The sequence below is a fragment of the Rhinoderma darwinii genome, chromosome 1 (genome assembly GCF_050947455.1).
Source record: "Rhinoderma darwinii isolate aRhiDar2 chromosome 1, aRhiDar2.hap1, whole genome shotgun sequence".
Lineage (NCBI taxonomy): Eukaryota > Metazoa > Chordata > Amphibia > Anura > Rhinodermatidae > Rhinoderma > Rhinoderma darwinii.
The window spans coordinates 668,274,866-668,290,691 of record NC_134687.1 but is presented as its reverse complement, the minus strand read 5'-3'; the positions used below and the strand labels follow the sequence as shown (position 1 = coordinate 668,290,691).

Below are 15,826 nucleotides of genomic sequence, written 5' to 3'. Positions count from 1 at the left end.
AGGGTCTTCCTGGTGTATGACACATACATGATATGATAATGAGCAGGGCGGGGTTATACATGGTAATGAGGGTCTTGTTGGTGTATGACACATACATGATATGATAATGAGCAGGGTTATACATGGTAATGAGGGTCTTGTTGGTGTATGACACACATGATATGATAATGAGCAGGGCGGGGTTATACATGGTAATGAGGGTCTTGTTGGTGTATGACACACATGATATGATAATGAGCAGGGCGGGGTTATACATGGTAATGAGGGTCTAGTTGGTGTATGACATACATGATATGATAATGAGCAGGGCGGGGTTATACATGATAATGAGGGTCTTCCTGGTGTATGACACATACATGATATGATAATGAGCAGGGCGGGGTTATACATGGTAATGAGGGTCTTGTTGGTGTATGACACATACATGATATGATAATGAGCAGGGCGGGGTTATACATGGTAATGAGGGTCTTGTTGGTGTATGACACACATGATATGATAATGAGCAGGGCGGGGTTATACATGGTAATGAGGGTCTTGTTGGTGTATGACACACATGATATGATAATGAGCAGGGCGGGGTTATACATGGTAATGAGGGTCTAGTTGGTGTATGACATACATGATATGATAATGAGCAGGGCGGGGTTATACATGATAATGAGGGTCTTCCTGGTGTATGACACATACATGATATGATAATGAGCAGGGCGTGGTTATACATGGTAATGTGGGTCTTGTTGGTGTATGACACATACATGATATGATAATGAGCAGGGCGGGGTTATACATGGTAATGAGGGTCTTGTTGGTGTATGACACATACAGGATAATGAGCAGGGCGGGGTTATACATGATAATGAGGGTCTTGTTGGTGTATGACACATACATGATATGATAATGAGCAGGGCGGGGTTATACATGATATGATAATGAGCAGGGCGGGGTTATACATGGTAATGAGGGTCTTGTTGGTGTATGACACATACATGATATGATAATGAGCAGGGCGGGGTTATACATGGTAATGAGGGTCTTGCTGGTGTATGACACATACATGATATGATAATGAGCAGGGCGGGGTTATACATGATAATGAGGGTCTTGTTGGTGTATGACACACATGATATGATAATGAGCAGAGCGGGGTTATACATGGTAATGAGGGTCTTGTTGGCGTATGACACATACATGATAATGAGCAGGGCGGGGTTATACATGATATGATAATGAGCAGGGCGGGGTTATACATGGTAATGAGGTTCTTGTTGGTGTATGACACATACATGATATGATAATGAGCTGGGTGGGGTTATACATGATAATGAGGGTCTTGTTGGCGTATGACACATACATGATAATGAGCAGGGCGGGGTTATACATGATATGATAATGAGCAGGGCGGGGTTATTCATGGTAATGAGGGTCTTCCTGGTGTATGACACATACATGATATGATAATGAGCAGGGCGGGGTTATACATGATAATGAGGGTCTTGTTGGCGTATGACACATACATGATAATGAGCAGGGCGGGGTTATACATGATAATGAGGGTCTTGTTGGTGTATGACATACATGATATGATAATGAGCAGGGCGGGGTTATACATGGTAATGAGGGTCTTGTTGGTGTACGACACATACATGATATGATAATCAGCAGGGCGGGGTTATACATGGTAATGAGGGTCTTGTTGGCGTATGACACATACATGATAATGAGCAGGGCGGGGTTATACATGATATGATAATGAGGGTCTTGTTGGTGTATGACACACATGATATGATAATGAGTAGGGCGGGGTTATACATGATAATGAGGGTCTTGTTGGTGTATGACACATACATGATATGATAATGAGCAGGGCGGGGTTATACATGATATGATAATGAGCAGGGCAGGGTTACACATGATAATGAGGGTCTTGCTGGTGTATGACACATACATGATATGATAATGAGCAGGGCAGGGTTATACATGATAATGAGGGTCCTGGTGTATGACACATACATGATATGATAATGAGCAGGGCAGGGTTACACATGATAATGAGGGTCTTGCTGGTGTATGACACATACATGATATGATAATGAGCAGGGCGGGGTTATACATGATAATGAGGGTCTTGCTGGTGAATGACACACACATGATATGATAATGAGCAGGGCGGGGTTATACATGGTAATGAGTGTCTTCCTGGTGTATGACACATACATGATATGATAATGAGCAGGGCGGGGTTATACATGGTAATGAGGGTCTTGTTGGCGTATGACACATACATGATATGATAATGAGCAGGGCGGGGTTATACATGGTAATGAGGGTCTTGTTGGTGTATGACACATACATGATATGATAATGAGCAGGGCGGGGTTATACATGATAATGAGGGTCTTGTTGGTGTATGACACATACATGATATGATAATGAGCAGGGCGGGGTTATACATGGTAATGAGGGTCTTGTTGGTGTATGACACATACATGATATGATAATGAGCAGGGCGGGGTTATACATGGTAATGAGGGTCTTGTTGGTGTATGACACATACATGATATGATAATGAGCAGGGCGGGGTTATACATGGTAATGAGGGTCTTGTTGGTGTATGACACATACATGATATGATAATGAGCAGGGCAGGGTTATACATGGTAATGAGGGTCTTGCTGGTGTATGACACATACATGATATGATAATGAGTAGGGCGGGGTTATACATGGTAATGAGGGTCTTGTTGGTGTATGACACATACATGATATGATAATGAGCAGGGCGGGGTTATACATGGTAATGAGGGTCTTGCTGGTGTATGACACATACATGATATGATAATGAGTAGGGCGGGGTTATACATGGTAATGAGGGTCTTGTTGGTGTATGACACATACATGATATGATAATGAGCAGGGCGGGGTTATACATGATAATGAGGGTCTTCCTGGTGTATGACACATACATGATATGATGAGCAGGGCGGGGTTATACATGGTAATGAGGGTCTTCCTGGTGTATGACACATACATGATATGATAATGAGCAGGGCGGGGTTATACATGGTAATGAGGGTCTTGTTGGTGTATGACACATACATGATATGATAATGAGCAGGGCGGGGTTATACATGGTAATGAGGGTCTTGCTGGTGTATGACACATACATGATATGATAATGAGTAGGGCGGGGTTATACATGGTAATGAGGGTCTTGTTGGTGTATGACACACATGATGATAATGAGTAGGGCGGGGTTATACATGGTAATGAGGGTCTTGTTGGTGTATGACACATACATGATATGATAATGAGAAGGCGGGGTTATACATGATAATGAGGGTCTTGTTGGTGTATGACACATACATGATAATGAGCAGGGCGGGGTTATACATGATATGATAATGAGCAGGGCGGGGTTATACATGGTAATGAGGGTCTTGTTGGTGTATGACACATACATGATATGATAATGAGTAGGGCGGGGTTATACATGGTAATGAGGGTCTTGTTGGTGTATGACACATACATGATATGATAATGAGCAGGGCGGGGTTATACATGGTAATGAGGGTCTTGCTGGTGTATGACACATACATGATATGATAATGAGTAGGGCGGGGTTATACATGGTAATGAGGGTCTTGTTGGTGTATGACACACATGATATGATAATGAGTAGGGCGGGGTTATACATGGTAATGAGGGTCTTGTTGGTGTATGACACATACATGATATGATAATGAGAAGGCGGGGTTATACATGATAATGAGGGTCTTGTTGGTGTATGACACATACATGATATGATAATGAGCAGGGCGGGGTTATACATGGTAATGAGGGTCTTGCTGGTGTATGACACATACATGATATGATAATGAGTAGGGCGGGGTTATACATGGTAATGAGGGTCTTGTTGGTGTATGACACACATGATATGATAATGAGTAGGGCGGGGTTATACATGGTAATGAGGGTCTTGTTGGTGTATGACACATACATGATACGATAATGAGCAGGGCGGGGTTATACATGATATGATAATGAGCAGGGCGGGGTTATACATGGTAATGAGGGTCTTGTTGGTGTATGACACATACATGATATGATAATGAGCAGGGCGGGGTTATACATGGTAATGAGGGTCTTGTTGGTGTATGACACATACATGATACGATAATGAGCAGGGCGGGGTTATACATGGTAATGAGGGTCTTCCTGGTGTATGACACATACATGATATGATAATGAGCAGGGCGGGGTTATACATGATAATGAGGGTCTTGTTGGTGTATGACACATACATGATATGATAATGAGCAGGGCGGGGTTATACATGATAATGAGGGTCTTGTTGGTGTATGACACATACATGATAATGAGCAGGGCGGGGTTATACATGATAATGAGGGTCTTGTTGGTGTATGACACATACATGATATGATAATGAGTAGGGCGGGGTTATACATATGATAATGAGCAGGGCGGGGTTATACATGATAATGAGGGTCTTGTTGGTGTATGACACATACATGATATGATAATGAGCAGGGCGGGGTTATACATGATAATGAGGGTCTTGTTGGCGTATGACACATACATGATAATGAGCAGGGCGGGGTTATACATGATAATGAGGGTCTTGTTGGTGTATGACACATACATGATATGATAATGAGCAGGGCGGGGTTATACATGGTAATGAGGGTCTTGTTGGTGTACGACACATACATGATATGATAATGAGCAGGGCGGGGTTATACATGATAATGAGGGTCTTGTTGGCGTATGACACATACATGATAATGAGCAGGTCGGGGTTATACATGATATGATAATGAGGGTCTTGTTGGTGTATGACACACATGATATGATAATGAGTAGGGCGGGGTTATACATGATAATGAGGGTCTTGTTGGTGTATGACACATACATGATATGATAATGAGCAGGGCGGGGTTATACATGATATGATAATGAGCAGGGCAGGGTTACACATGATAATGAGGGTCTTGCTGGTGTATGACACATACATGATATGATAATGAGCAGGGCGGGGTTATACATGATAATGAGGGTCCTGGTGTATGACACATACATGATATGATAATGAGCAGGGCGGGGTTATACATGGTAATGAGTGTCTTCCTGGTGTATGACACATACATGATATGATAATGAGCAGGGCGGGGTTATACATGGTAATGAGGGTCTTGTTGGCGTATGACACATACATGATATGATAATGAGCAGGGCGGGGTTATACATGGTAATGAGGGTCTTGTTGGTGTATGACACATACATGATATGATAATGAGCAGGGCGGGGTTATACATGATAATGAGGGTCTTGTTGGTGTATGACACATACATGATATGATAATGAGCAGTGTTAATGAGGGTGTTATATGGTAATGAGCAGGGTGGGTTTTATATGGTAATGAGGGTCTTGTTATATGGTAATGAGCAGGGTGGGTTTTATATGGTAATGAGGGTCTTGTTGGGTATGACACGGGTCACATAATATGAAAATGAGCATGGTGGGGTGATATATGATAATGAGCAGGGCGGGATGTGGGTCATGTCAAAAATATTTTCATATCTTTATATGTGAGAACCTAAATTGATTCACATGGACAGTTGTCAATAAAGCTCAAAGATCTGCTAACAACAGCCTACAGGGGGCGCTATTCTATTCTAAGCCTCCTGGTTTATGACTTTGCATTTCAGCTGTTACAAAGGCAACGTGAGAAAACGTGATGACATTGTATTTCTTATGGCTAAAGATACATACTAAAGAGGGGATGGGAAGACTGGACATTACCATATTTAGAATGCTCATGCTTTGCAAGTATGAAGTTACCACCTACTCTCATTGTCTTATAAATAAAGATGGATCGCCCCCTGTGGGCAGAGACTGTTTGAACACTGAAGCTGCGTGTCATGGTCTCTCCGGCCGGCCTCTCTCAGATCCACCATTGAGAGACATTCATTAATTTGGAACTCAGACAAATTCAGATAATGTCCAACGTTAACGGACAATGTAAATTCTGCAGCGACATTACTTGGGGGCTCGTCCGGGATTCTCAACACAGATCGGAGGCGACAATCGAAGGTGGATGACGGATAAGATAACGGAGAACTGCACACAAAACCGGTGAGTAAGAAATGTTATTCTTAGGCTCGGTTCACATGACCTATTTTCAGGCGTAAACGAGGCATATTATGCCTCGATTTACGCCTGAAAATAGGGCTACAGTACGTCGGCAAACATCTGCCCATTCATTTGAATGGGTTTGCCGACGTACTGTGCAGACAACCTGTCAATTACGCGTCAGCGTTTGACAGCGGTCAAACGATGACGCCTAAAATTACTGCCTCGGCAAAGAAGTGCGGGACGCTTCCATCCGTTACACGCGGGACGCTTCCATCCGTTACACGCGGGACGCTTCCATCCGTTACACGCGGGACGCTTCCATCCGTTACACGCGGGACGCTTCCATCCGTTACACGCGGGACGCTTCCATCCGTTACACGCGGGACGCTTCCATCCGTTACACGCGGGACGCTTCCATCCGTTACACGCGGGACGCTTCCATCCGTTACACGCGGGACGCTTCCATCCGTTACACGCGGGACGCTTCCATCCGTTACACGCGGGACGCTTCCATCCGTTACACGCGGGACGCTTCCATCCGTTACACGCGGGACGCTTCCATCCGTTACACGCGGGACGCTTCCATCCGTTACACGCGGGACGCTTCCATCCGTTACACGCGGGACGCTTCCATCCATTACACGCGGGACGCTTCCATCCATTACACGCGGGACGCTTCCATCCATTACACGCGGGACGCTTCCATCCATTACACGCGGGACGCTTCCATCCATTACACGCGGGACGCTTCTATCCATTACACGCGGGACGCTTCTATCCATTACACGCGGGACGCTTCTATCCATTACACGCGGGACGCTTCTATCCATTACACGCGGGACGCTTCTATCCATTACACGCGGGACACTTCTATACATTATATGCGGGACACTTCTTTGCAACGTAATTTGAGCCGTTCATCATTGCATTCAATGAAGAGCAGCTCAAGATTACGAGCGTCAAAGACGAGATATGATAATGAGCAGGGCGGGGTTATACATGGTAATGAGGGTCTTGTTGGTGTATGACACATACATGATATGATAATGAGCAGGGCGGGGTTATACATGGTAATGAGGGTCTTCCTGGTGTATGACACATACATGATATGATAATGAGCAGGGCGGGGTTATACATGGTAATGAGGGTCTTGTTGGTGTATGACACACATGATATGATAATGAGCAGGGCGGGTTTATACATGGTAATGAGGGTCTTGTTGGTGTATGACACATACATGATATGATAATGAGCAGGGCGGGGTTATACATGATAATGAGGGTCTTCCTGGTGTATGACACATACATGATATGATAATGAGCAGGGCGGGGTTATACATGGTAATGAGGGTCTTGTTGGTGTATGACACATACATGATAATGAGCAGGGCGGGGTTATACATGGTAATGAGGGTCTTGTTTGTGTATGACACATACATGATATGATAATGAGCAGGGCAGGGTTATACATGGTAATGAGGGTCTTGTTGGTGTATGACACATACATGATATGATAATGAGCAGGGTGGGGTTATACATGATAATGAGGGTCTTGTTGGTGTATGACACATACATGATATGATAATGAGCAGGGCGGGGTTATACATGGTAATGAGGGTCTTGTTGGTGTATGACACACATGATATGATAATGAGCAGGGCGGGGTTATACATGGTAATGAGGGTCTTGTTGGTGTATGACACATACATGATATGATAATGAGCAGGGTGGGGTTATACATGATAATGAGGGTCTTGTTGGTGTATGACACATACATGATATGATAATGAGCAGGGCGGGGTTATACATGGTAATGAGGGTCTTGTTGGTGTATGACACACATGATATGATAATGAGCAGGGCGGGGTTATACATGGTAATGAGGGTCTTGTTGGTGTATGACACATACATGATATGATAATGAGCAGGGCGGGGTTATACATGGTAATGAGGGTCTTGCTGGTGTATGACACATACATGATATGATAATGAGCAGGGCGGGGTTATACATGATAATGAGGGTCTTGTTGGTGTATGACACATACATGATATGATAATGAGCAGGGCAAGGTTATACATGATAATGAGGGTCTTGTTGGCGTATGACACATACATGATAATGAGCAGGGCGGGGTTATACATGATATGATAATGAGCAGGGCGGGGTTATTCATGGTAATGAGGGTCTTGTTGGTGTATGACACATACATGATATGATAATGAGCAGGGCGGGGTTATACATGATAATGAGGGTCTTGTTGGTGTATGACACATACATGATATGATAATGAGCAGGGCGGGGTTACACATGATAATGAGGGTTTTGTTGGTGTATGACACATACATGATATGATAATGAGCTGGGCGGGGTTATACATGATGAGGGACTTGTTGGTGTATGACACATACATGATATGATAATGAGCAGGGCGAGGTTATACATGGTAATGAGGGTCTTGTTGGTGTATGACACATACATGATATGATAATGAGCAGGGCGGGGTTATACATGGTAATGAGGGTCTTCCTGGTGTATGACACATGCATGATATGATGAGCAGGGCGGGGTTATACATGGTAATGAGGGTCTTGTTGGTGTATGACACATACATGATATGATAATGAGCAGGGCGGGGTTATACATGGTAATGAGGGTCTTGTTGGTGTATGACACACATGATATGATAATGAGCAGGGCGGGGTTATACATGGTAATGAGGGTCTTGTTGGTGTATGACACACATGATATGATAATGAGCAGGGCGGGGTTATACATGGTAATGAGGGTCTAGTTGGTGTATGACATACATGATATGATAATGAGCAGGGCGGGGTTATACATGATAATGAGGGTCTTCCTGGTGTATGACACATACATGATATGATAATGAGCAGGGCGTGGTTATACATGGTAATGTGGGTCTTGTTGGTGTATGACACATACATGATATGATAATGAGCAGGGCGGGGTTATACATGGTAATGAGGGTCTTGTTGGTGTATGACACATACAGGATAATGAGCAGGGCGGGGTTATACATGATAATGAGGGTCTTGTTGGTGTATGACACATACATGATAATGAGCAGGGCGGGGTTATACATGATATGATAATGAGCAGGGCGGGGTTATACATGGTAATGAGGGTCTTGTTGGTGTATGACACATACATGATATGATAATGAGCAGGGCGGGGTTATACATGGTAATGAGGGTCTTGCTGGTGTATGACACATACATGATATGATAATGAGCAGGGCGGGGTTATACATGATAATGAGGGTCTTGTTGGTGTATGACACACATGATATGATAATGAGCAGAGCGGGGTTATACATGGTAATGAGGGTCTTGTTGGCGTATGACACATACATGATAATGAGCAGGGCGGGGTTATACATGATATGATAATGAGCAGGGCGGGGTTATACATGGTAATGAGGTTCTTGTTGGTGTATGACACATACATGATATGATAATGAGCTGGGTGGGGTTATACATGATAATGAGGGTCTTGTTGGCGTATGACACATACATGATAATGAGCAGGGCGGGGTTATACATGATATGATAATGAGCAGGGCGGGGTTATTCATGGTAATGAGGGTCTTGTTGGTGTATGACACATAGATGATATGATAATGAGCAGGGCGGGGTTATACATGATAATGAGGGTCTTGTTGGTGTATGACACATACATGATATGATAATGAGAAGGCGGGGTTATACATGGTAATGAGGGTCTTGTTGGTGTATGACACATACATGATATGATAATGAGCTGGGTGGGGTTATACATGATAATGAGGGTCTTGTTGGCGTATGACACATACATGATAATGAGCAGGGCGGGGTTATACATGATATAATGAGCAGGGCGGGGTTATTCATGGTAATGAGGGTCTTGTTGGTGTATGACACATACATGATATGATAATGAGCAGGGCGGGGTTATACATGATAATGAGGGTCTTGTTGGTGTATGACACATACATGATATGATAATGAGCAGGGCGGGGTTACACATGATAATGAGGGTTTTGTTGGTGTATGACACATACATGATATGATAATGAGCTGGGTGGGGTTATACATGATGAGGGACTTGTTGGTGTATGACACATACATGATATGATAATGAGCAGGGCGGGGTTATACATGGTAATGAGGGTCTTGTTGGTGTATGACACACATGATATGATAATGAGCAGGGCGGGGTTATACATGGTAATGAGGGTCTTGTTGGTGTATGACACATACATGATATGATAATGAGAAGGCGGGGTTACACATGATAATGAGGGTTTTGTTGGTGTATGACACATACATGATATGATAATGAGCTGGGTGGGGTTATACATGATAATGAGGGTCTTGTTGGCGTATGACACATACATGATAATGAGCAGGGCGGGGTTATACATGATATGATAATGAGCAGGGCGGGGTTATTCATGGTAATGAGGGTCTTGTTGGTGTATGACACATACATGATATGATAATGAGCAGGGCGGGGTTATACATGGTAATGAGGGTCTTGTTGGTGTATGACACATACATGATATGATAATGAGCAGGGCGGGGTTATACATGGTAATGAGGGTCTTCCTGGTGTATGACACATACATGATATGATAATGAGCAGGGCGGGGTTATACATGGTAATGAGGGTCTTGTTGGTGTATGACACATACATGATATGATAATGAGCAGGGTTATACATGGTAATGAGGGTCTTGTTGGTGTATGACACACATGATATGATAATGAGCAGGGCGGGGTTATACATGGTAATGAGGGTCTTGTTGGTGTATGACACACATGATATGATAATGAGCAGGGCGGGGTTATACATGGTAATGAGGGTCTAGTTGGTGTATGACATACATGATATGATAATGAGCAGGGCGGGGTTATACATGATAATGAGGGTCTTCCTGGTGTATGACACATACATGATATGATAATGAGCAGGGCGGGGTTATACATGGTAATGAGGGTCTTGTTGGTGTATGACACATACATGATATGATAATGAGCAGGGCGGGGTTATACATGGTAATGAGGGTCTTGTTGGTGTATGACACACATGATATGATAATGAGCAGGGCGGGGTTATACATGGTAATGAGGGTCTTGTTGGTGTATGACACACATGATATGATAATGAGCAGGGCGGGGTTATACATGGTAATGAGGGTCTAGTTGGTGTATGACATACATGATATGATAATGAGCAGGGCGGGGTTATACATGATAATGAGGGTCTTCCTGGTGTATGACACATACATGATATGATAATGAGCAGGGCGTGGTTATACATGGTAATGTGGGTCTTGTTGGTGTATGACACATACATGATATGATAATGAGCAGGGCGGGGTTATACATGGTAATGAGGGTCTTGTTGGTGTATGACACATACAGGATAATGAGCAGGGCGGGGTTATACATGATAATGAGGGTCTTGTTGGTGTATGACACATACATGATATGATAATGAGCAGGGCGGGGTTATACATGATATGATAATGAGCAGGGCGGGGTTATACATGGTAATGAGGGTCTTGTTGGTGTATGACACATACATGATATGATAATGAGCAGGGCGGGGTTATACATGGTAATGAGGGTCTTGCTGGTGTATGACACATACATGATATGATAATGAGCAGGGCGGGGTTATACATGATAATGAGGGTCTTGTTGGTGTATGACACACATGATATGATAATGAGCAGAGCGGGGTTATACATGGTAATGAGGGTCTTGTTGGCGTATGACACATACATGATAATGAGCAGGGCGGGGTTATACATGATATGATAATGAGCAGGGCGGGGTTATACATGGTAATGAGGTTCTTGTTGGTGTATGACACATACATGATATGATAATGAGCTGGGTGGGGTTATACATGATAATGAGGGTCTTGTTGGCGTATGACACATACATGATAATGAGCAGGGCGGGGTTATACATGATATGATAATGAGCAGGGCGGGGTTATTCATGGTAATGAGGGTCTTCCTGGTGTATGACACATACATGATATGATAATGAGCAGGGCGGGGTTATACATGATAATGAGGGTCTTGTTGGCGTATGACACATACATGATAATGAGCAGGGCGGGGTTATACATGATAATGAGGGTCTTGTTGGTGTATGACATACATGATATGATAATGAGCAGGGCGGGGTTATACATGGTAATGAGGGTCTTGTTGGTGTACGACACATACATGATATGATAATCAGCAGGGCGGGGTTATACATGGTAATGAGGGTCTTGTTGGCGTATGACACATACATGATAATGAGCAGGGCGGGGTTATACATGATATGATAATGAGGGTCTTGTTGGTGTATGACACACATGATATGATAATGAGTAGGGCGGGGTTATACATGATAATGAGGGTCTTGTTGGTGTATGACACATACATGATATGATAATGAGCAGGGCGGGGTTATACATGATATGATAATGAGCAGGGCAGGGTTACACATGATAATGAGGGTCTTGCTGGTGTATGACACATACATGATATGATAATGAGCAGGGCAGGGTTATACATGATAATGAGGGTCCTGGTGTATGACACATACATGATATGATAATGAGCAGGGCAGGGTTACACATGATAATGAGGGTCTTGCTGGTGTATGACACATACATGATATGATAATGAGCAGGGCGGGGTTATACATGATAATGAGGGTCTTGCTGGTGAATGACACACACATGATATGATAATGAGCAGGGCGGGGTTATACATGGTAATGAGTGTCTTCCTGGTGTATGACACATACATGATATGATAATGAGCAGGGCGGGGTTATACATGGTAATGAGGGTCTTGTTGGCGTATGACACATACATGATATGATAATGAGCAGGGCGGGGTTATACATGGTAATGAGGGTCTTGTTGGTGTATGACACATACATGATATGATAATGAGCAGGGCGGGGTTATACATGATAATGAGGGTCTTGTTGGTGTATGACACATACATGATATGATAATGAGCAGGGCGGGGTTATACATGGTAATGAGGGTCTTGTTGGTGTATGACACATACATGATATGATAATGAGCAGGGCGGGGTTATACATGGTAATGAGGGTCTTGTTGGTGTATGACACATACATGATAATGAGCAGGGCGGGGTTATACATGATATGATAATGAGCAGGGTGGGGTTATACATGGTTATGAGGGTCTTGCTGGTGTATGACACATACATGATATGATAATGAGCAGGGCGGGGTTATACATGGTAATGAGGGTCTTGTTGGTGTATGACACATACATGATATGATAATGAGCAGGGCGGGGTTATACATGGTAATGAGGGTCTTGTTGGTGTATGACACATACATGATATGATAATGAGCAGGGCGGGGTTATACATGGTAATGAGGGTCTTGTTGGTGTATGACACATACATGATATGATAATGAGCAGGGCAGGGTTATACATGGTAATGAGGGTCTTGCTGGTGTATGACACATACATGATATGATAATGAGTAGGGCGGGGTTATACATGGTAATGAGGGTCTTGTTGGTGTATGACACATACATGATATGATAATGAGCAGGGCGGGGTTATACATGGTAATGAGGGTCTTGCTGGTGTATGACACATACATGATATGATAATGAGTAGGGCGGGGTTATACATGGTAATGAGGGTCTTGTTGGTGTATGACACATACATGATATGATAATGAGCAGGGCGGGGTTATACATGATAATGAGGGTCTTCCTGGTGTATGACACATACATGATATGATGAGCAGGGCGGGGTTATACATGGTAATGAGGGTCTTCCTGGTGTATGACACATACATGATATGATAATGAGCAGGGCGGGGTTATACATGGTAATGAGGGTCTTGTTGGTGTATGACACATACATGATATGATAATGAGCAGGGCGGGGTTATACATGGTAATGAGGGTCTTGCTGGTGTATGACACATACATGATATGATAATGAGTAGGGCGGGGTTATACATGGTAATGAGGGTCTTGTTGGTGTATGACACACATGATGATAATGAGTAGGGCGGGGTTATACATGGTAATGAGGGTCTTGTTGGTGTATGACACATACATGATATGATAATGAGAAGGCGGGGTTATACATGATAATGAGGGTCTTGTTGGTGTATGACACATACATGATAATGAGCAGGGCGGGGTTATACATGATATGATAATGAGCAGGGCGGGGTTATACATGGTAATGAGGGTCTTGTTGGTGTATGACACATACATGATATGATAATGAGTAGGGCGGGGTTATACATGGTAATGAGGGTCTTGTTGGTGTATGACACATACATGATATGATAATGAGCAGGGCGGGGTTATACATGGTAATGAGGGTCTTGCTGGTGTATGACACATACATGATATGATAATGAGTAGGGCGGGGTTATACATGGTAATGAGGGTCTTGTTGGTGTATGACACACATGATATGATAATGAGTAGGGCGGGGTTATACATGGTAATGAGGGTCTTGTTGGTGTATGACACATACATGATATGATAATGAGAAGGCGGGGTTATACATGATAATGAGGGTCTTGTTGGTGTATGACACATACATGATATGATAATGAGCAGGGCGGGGTTATACATGGTAATGAGGGTCTTGCTGGTGTATGACACATACATGATATGATAATGAGTAGGGCGGGGTTATACATGGTAATGAGGGTCTTGTTGGTGTATGACACACATGATATGATAATGAGTAGGGCGGGGTTATACATGGTAATGAGGGTCTTGTTGGTGTATGACACATACATGATATGATAATGAGAAGGCGGGGTTATACATGATAATGAGGGTCTTGTTGGTGTATGACACATACATGATCTGATAATGAGCAGGTTGGGGTGCGGGTCACATGATAATGAGAAGGCGGGGTTATACATGGTAATGAGGGTCTTGTTGGTGTATGACACATACATGATCTGATAATGAGCAGGTTGGGGTGCGGGTCACATGATAATGAGCGGTTCTCACCTGTCAGCAGGCTGTTACGCTGTAATAATCGTATAATGTCACAGCTGCAGCTTCTGCCTCCGATCACTCTCCGTGCACTTGTCTTTTCCGGGTTCCAACACAACACTAATGACGTCACGGTCATCCCGGCGCCGCACTGCACGCAGGGAGATGTAGTTTCACCGACTCTTTACAGGTCTACTTATGCTTCAGCGCCACGTCCGCAGCCGCGCCTCACGTCACTATCTGCTGATTGGCTGAAGGAGGCGACTCCCGTTGGTTTGTGGCATTTGGGGGCGGGACATCAGATCTCTGGCGGCCATGTCATGTGTGGGCAATGCCTTCTTAAAGTCATGTGACATAACATGCGTCCCGCCCTCAGGCTTCAGGACGCGTCTTCCTTCTGTAGGATGGCTGTTCTATGACAGGCAATGGTGGCGTCTGCCCCCTGCTGGTAGATCTTTATACTGCAGCCCTCGTCAATCAGTGGTGGACACGCCATAGCAAAACTCAGAATACACTCCACCCCCAATGAGGCTGCCATCAAATCAGGCGGGAGAGGAAGGGACACGTGACAGACGACTGCAGATAAAATGGACAGAGACGAGACGCTAAAGAGACAGACGGCAGAGACACCAGAGA

The 15,826-nt window shown here is 43.9% G+C and overlaps 1 protein-coding gene across 1 annotated transcript in view; it reads right to left on the bottom strand.

Moving 5' to 3' along the window:
* The window catches only part of CREB3 (cAMP responsive element binding protein 3), a 43,921-nt gene extending 28,512 nt beyond the window's left edge, over positions 1–15,409 (bottom strand). Inside the window, exon 1 of the mRNA XM_075844416.1 lies at positions 15,206–15,409. The gene's annotated coding sequence lies outside the window, so the exon portion shown is untranslated. The remainder of the gene's footprint in view (positions 1–15,205) is intronic.
* Positions 15,410–15,826: the final 417 nt, after the last annotated feature.